Source organism: Cottoperca gobio, chromosome 7 (genome assembly GCF_900634415.1).
Source record: "Cottoperca gobio chromosome 7, fCotGob3.1, whole genome shotgun sequence".
NCBI classification, from domain to species: Eukaryota; Metazoa; Chordata; class Actinopteri; order Perciformes; family Bovichtidae; genus Cottoperca; species Cottoperca gobio.
In genome coordinates this window covers 17,015,380-17,021,804 of record NC_041361.1, presented here as the reverse complement: position 1 = coordinate 17,021,804, position 6,425 = coordinate 17,015,380, and positions in this window count along the sequence as shown.

The window sequence follows — 6,425 nt, the reverse complement described above, 5'->3', positions numbered from 1 at the left end:
CCACCTCGGCCGTCCTGGTAAGAGAAACAGAGGAGTGGGAGGCCCCGGGCCTGACTGAAACCTCCCCTCCATGTGCTCCCTAATTGGTTTAATGACCGTAATTATCTGCTGGGGTGCATGTTGTGCAGGGGACGATTAATGGCCTCCAAAACATATGCAGACAGGCGGAAATTAAGAGAGGGGGGCCCTGAGACAAAGAATAGCTCTGCGGAAAAAAATAAGCCATAAAGTCAGAGAGAGAGACACATCCTGCTGGGTAAGAGAAACAGAATAATGACACAGCGATTTTTCCCTTCTTTATGGGAATCTTTTTGCTGTTAAAATGTCACATTAACTTCTAATGCTTGGTTCTTCTTTTGATAGAAAAAGAAACATTTAATCCGATGTAATCTGAGGCACATATGTTGACCTACATTCAGGACATACCACCCAGGCAGTTACAAGGTAAAAGTGAACTTCACAACGCTCCAGGAGGATAGACAGGAACCGCCACAGTGGTTGAAAGCTGAATGATGTCAGTTGCTGTACCACTGATGTCCTGTAGATGCTGGCTCTGTGCTGAATCCCATTTAAAGCTTTTGAGTTGATTTACACTTTGTTTTCCTCAGGCAGCAAGTAATGATTTGTTTCAGTGTGGATTGTTCTGTCAATTACTTTTTTCAATTTAATCAAATTAATATTCAGTCTATAAAATGTGAATGATGTTGATTTCCTCAAGCCCAAGAGGTCACATCTTCTAACAACCCAGAACCCAAAGATTCACATAAAACAAAGAAATGCAGCAAATACTCACAATTTAGAAGCTGGTATAAGGGAATGTCAAATTGTTTATTTATTATCCATCATGTATTATTTCTGTATAAGTGAAAGGTGTATGTAATATATCTATGAGTTTATAAAGCTGGAAATGTTATTTGTATTCTTTACATATTTATTTATCACCCAATCACTTTTTTTCCTTTTCTTTTTTGACTCTTGAGCTGCTGAAAGTATTTTTCCCCAGTGTGGGATCACTAAAGTTCTTATCTTATCTTATTTCAACACACTGCTTGTACAGCACAGTACCAGACCTCAGTCCTGTTTATACAGTATACAGTACCAATCTGACCTGTGTATGTATATATATATATATATACACTGTATATACTGTAGAAACTGTATGTTTGTTGATGTCAAACATTATTTTCCTACCTGCGAACATGAACATAATAGCTACATGTTTATGTGTGTTTATCTTTATTTAGCTGCATGTCTATATGTGTGTCTTCCTATGTTTGTTTTGTCTGTGTGTTTAGGCACATTAAGATCTACTGACAAACCCAAGTCAAATTCCTTGTGTGAGTCCACATACCTGACCAGTCGTTGACTCTGTTTCTGACACTTTTCCTAAATGACGGGTGTATCAGCCTATCAGAAGCGGTCGCCACTCAACCTACTCTACAGGTCCAACCTACACAGGCTCCTCTTCCATCAATTCTTGATTTTCTGGCTCACGTAGACAAGGATAGGGAACTGAAATCCAGGCTTAAAAACATCCCTTCAGCCACTACAAACATGTGTGTGTAAAATTAATGTAAACACACTCATGGACCGACAGTTATTTTGGACCTTACAGCTTCTCTTATATTTTATGAGTCTTTGTTTGGTCCTTGTTTTTTTTACTTTTTTGGAGACAATTCTGTACTAAACTTTGGTCAAACTAGCTCTCTTTTCTTTCTCTTTTAATTCACTGCAAGATGCTCCTGTCCAACAAATGTTTTAATTTTGTATTTACTATATATTACAGTTACCCGATGTTAACGTGTTGAATGTATCATGTTATTAAGAGTGGAGTCATGCCACTTATGTTAACCTTATTTTATTATGATGCCTAATGTTGTCTGTTTTGTAATATTGTCACATGTTGTACATTTCTGGTTCATGATTTCTACAATAAAGCGGAAAAAACAAAAATCTATTTCTATTACATAAGTTGTTATTGTAAGACTAGCTTTCCGTATGTGCAGACCATAATAGAACTTCATCTCCTAAAAAGGCTAAATCTGCAAAAACAATTCTGTCGATACACAACTGAAATACGTGCCCTTTTTCATTACGTAGCACCGTCAACCCTGCTACCTCAAACCTAGTTTTAGAATGATATAAGGTTTGGTGTGGTAGTATTCAGAGGGGGGTTGTTTTGTGTAAAATGTCTAAAACTGGTCTCTGCTGGTGCAAATTGATGATTCTCTCCTCGACAACAACTCAAACAGCAGCACGGAGATCTTTATAGGCTCTTGTAAAGACTGATCTGTGAGAATTTTTATGTGTTGAGTGACATCACCGGTGCCGTTTGCAGGAATATGGAGTGAATTAGGCCGGCGTTTCAAAATATACAAAGAGTCTGCAGAAAGACAAGCCTTATGTCAACAGCGGCTTGTGTTTCGGCTCTCCTCTCGCCTGCTGCTGACATCAAACAGATCTCAGCAGAACAGTTTGGGGAAATGCTAGGTGCTGGTAATAATTATTTGCTCCTAACTGTCTCATTAAATAGTCTCATTAAATAATTTCATTAAAGCACTTAGTTCCAGCAGCTTAGTTTGTTTTTACACAGATTAAACCTGGAGAGGAGCTTTGGCAGCATTCAGAATGTAATCTTGGATCCGGACATACAAGATATTTTTGTTGAGAATGCAGGGAAAGTAGGACCATCGAGGGAGCATGGAGGAGATTTAGGCAGCAGAATAATCTGCAAAAGCCCTGGAGTGCTGGTGAGAGAAAGAGCAGCGGAAAGACGCAGGAAGACCAATATAGACAGAAATTGGAGGATGTGTTTTCTGGTCAGGAACCCATTGCTAAAATTAGCAAGGATGTAAATTCCTCAGCGTTGACGGTTTTCGAATCCGCGCATGATACTGCGAGGAGCTGCCAGTAGAACATAAAACAAAACAAAACATAAAAATGGAAGGGCGGCGGTATAGGGAGAGGTCATACATGAACTGTAATGTTTTCCTTCTTCCTTATTTCTATTCAAATTGACCTTCGCCCTGAGAACAAAGACATCTAACACGCCACAAGAAGGAGGAGAAAAGCTCTGAAAGCGAAAGCCGCGGCCCCCACACATAACAGTCGACGGGGGGAGGCTCGGGCCGTGGACGCCAAGCCTTCAACACAATCACCACACATGCTATTGTGGCCTGCAGTAAAGCCCTGGTATGGCTCAAATCTCCAGCTAACCCCCTCCACCCCTATACCCTCACCGCCAGGCCTCACCTCCCTCCCCCTCTGCACTCTCTCTGTCTCTCCATGCATCCCTGTCATTTACAGTCCTAATGACAAGACACAAACTTCCACACATTCAACCCCCGCAGAGCGAGGATAATCACATTACAGCCAACGACAGGGACATAAACCAAACTCCTCCAGCAGTCAGTTTGGACGCACTCAGACGTGGATTTGCATAAATCCAAACAGTACAGTCAGCCGCTCAACGGTGTGGCAATGCTCCTCTTTTTCCATCGTGGATGGAAGAGAGAGTAACAAATCCAACACGCTGTGAAACACTGAAAGAATGGATGGATGGAGATGGAAAATAGGGGAAGACTTTCTCAGTTTACAGACGCCACACAAAGCTAGGACTATTTCTAGGCATCTTATTGGTTTAACAGAGGCAAGAACACACAGCCGGCTGTAAGTCAAGGACAAAGACTCATAGGGGACTAAGTGTCAGATTCAAGTTCCCATGCCCCGTCTGCGTCGGGCTTCTCCTTGCTACTTTTCTGTTGACCCGCAGATTAATTCAATACCTAAATATTGACATTCCTCTTTCTTGTGTGTGGCTGTTATCTTAGGAATGCATTTACGGCTTTGTCACTTGCATCAATCAACCAAAGCCGATACATTTCAAAATTTGAGGCGCCAGGGACTTTCCTGCCACTGCAAGGTCCGAGTGAGTGAGATAAGGAAACGTGGATCCGTCAAGGTGAAGCACAAAGTCAGCATGCAAGGGCATGTTTGGACTTGCTGAATTCTCTGACTTGAACATTTACATTTCTTCAGTGGTGGAACGTAACTTAGTTGGCTAGATTGCCTTAAGTACAGTACTTAAGTATCATTTTGAAGTACTTGTACTTTACCAACCAATAACATAATACATTATACTGAAATCGACTTTTTACATTAATGAATACTTTTACTTTTGGAACTTTTGGAAGTATATTTTAATTCTAATACTTTTTGATACAAATTGATCAAATACATTTTGAATGCAGGACCTTTTTACACTGATATCGCTACTTTTCATCCCCTCCACTCAAAAATAGAGTTTTTCTTATGTTTATGCACTAAAATGCAGATTCAAACCTGCCCCAGGCAAACTAGATTAGGTACATCACAAATTTGAAACCACAAATTGCACATTCAGACACGAATCACCAGGAAAACATGAAACATGAACCCTCCAGTACAGAGCAAATTTGTTTGAGAGTTAGACATTTGCATATTAAAAGTTTTGACAGCAAACATAGTAAAATGTGCAGTTTTGGGATGTAAACTCCCGCTGCCACTCCCACTATCTACCAAAAACTCCCAGTAGATAATATTCACAACCACTAACTCCGGGTCAGCCACTGCCAGTTACAAGCTAACAAACAACTGAAACAAATGTAAGATGCTTACCACACTTACCATTATGATACGTTTCCTAGTCACTGATTGTGGAGTCCTCATCTGAGTGAAACATGTATGACGGAATCTCTCCAATATTTCCTCTAAAGGAGAAAATAGCCCAGATGCCGAAAATATAAAACACTTTTTTATTTTGGAAACCTATGTTAAACAAGATATGAATCATATCAGAGTATTTTTTATTTCTGGGGGACCTAAAGTAAAAGACTTGAGTACTTCTTCCACCTCTGCATTTCATTACATTCTTTAAGCATTTTTGTCCTCAGCAGGTGTGAATCATGCAATCTAATGCAACATACCACTAACCCAACATTTGACACTGACATTCGCACGCTCTCCTGCTCGCCCGCTGCCATTCTGCATTCCATTCGAGATCAGACATGGGAAGTTCCCAAATGAAATGTGTGACCTCTGACCTCTTTGGTTTAGTGTTGGGAGAAAAATATCTAAATGTAGGTAACAAGAGAAGTGGGCGTCACACCAAGTTTATTTATTGGTTCTTTGTGGTAAAGTTTATAAATCTTGGTCAGACTGACTGCTTGCATACGCAAGACTCCAGGGGAAAGTTTATTACAAATTGGGTCTTATTTGTTTATTTTTGCTCACCAAGTCAAAATTTCTGTTATTGCCAAAACTATTAAAGTTGTAATATGGTAAGAACATTTTTGACCAGAAACTATTCATAACTGCAAGTGCAGTTCTACATCTCAAAGTCACATGGTAAACAATTTAACCTATCACACAAATGTTTTGATTTGTGGTCATGGAAGGATTATGAGCATATGAAAAACACAAGTAATACAAGTATTGTATAGACATGTGCAGTGAGGTGTATGATGCCATAATGATGTTAGATAACTGTATCTCTAAAAATGTCACACTTCTTGTCCTTAGGGCCGTTCCACGATACATTTCTTACGCAACAGAGGAGTTCATGGGAGAAGAAAATGGTGCATCAGGAAGTGGGTCATTTCCCAAGGCAGACCGCAGTCTTCGTTTAATGAATAAAAAAATCAGATTACTCAAGTTTACTTTTAGCTCAGGCTTTTAATATCTGGTTGATTTGATTACAGAGAAAAAAAAAAAAAAAACATTCAGTCATTTGTGAAAGAAATTGTGCAGTATACACGTGTGTGTATGTGTGTGTGTGTGTGTGTGTGTGTGTGTGTGTGTGGCGGCAGAAGTATTCAGATCCTTTGCTTAAGTATAACTATCATTACCACGCTGTGAAAAAAGTCCTGTATTTAGAATCTTATCAGCTACATTTCCTTAAAATATGAAAAGTAAAATATTAATTCTGTATAAAATATTTCCCGTCAGTGTTTCGCTATTATATATATATATGATGTTTCTGGATTAACGTGCATGCTGCATTTTACGGCTGTAGAAGTTTAAGGTTGCGCTAGTGTCAACTCATATATAATGTTGGCAAGTCTAATGTACAGTAATGGATCATATTCTATAAGATCATTATGTTTGTAGCATCGCTGTCCTGTGAGAACCACAGATCTCTTAAGTCCATTTATCTATTTTAAAAGTAAAAAGTAAAACATTTCCCTCTGAGATGTAGTGGAGTATAAGCATAAAGTTCGAGTACATCAAAAATGTACTTAAGTACAGTAGTTGAATAACTGTATTTAAGTTACATTCCAGCACGGTTTCCCCTGCAGGTAATGAAACACTCACTTGTTTATTACAGGCTCCAGCTCTGGAATTAAACCGTCCAGCAGCAGTATAAGGACATCCAGGAGGAAGTATAA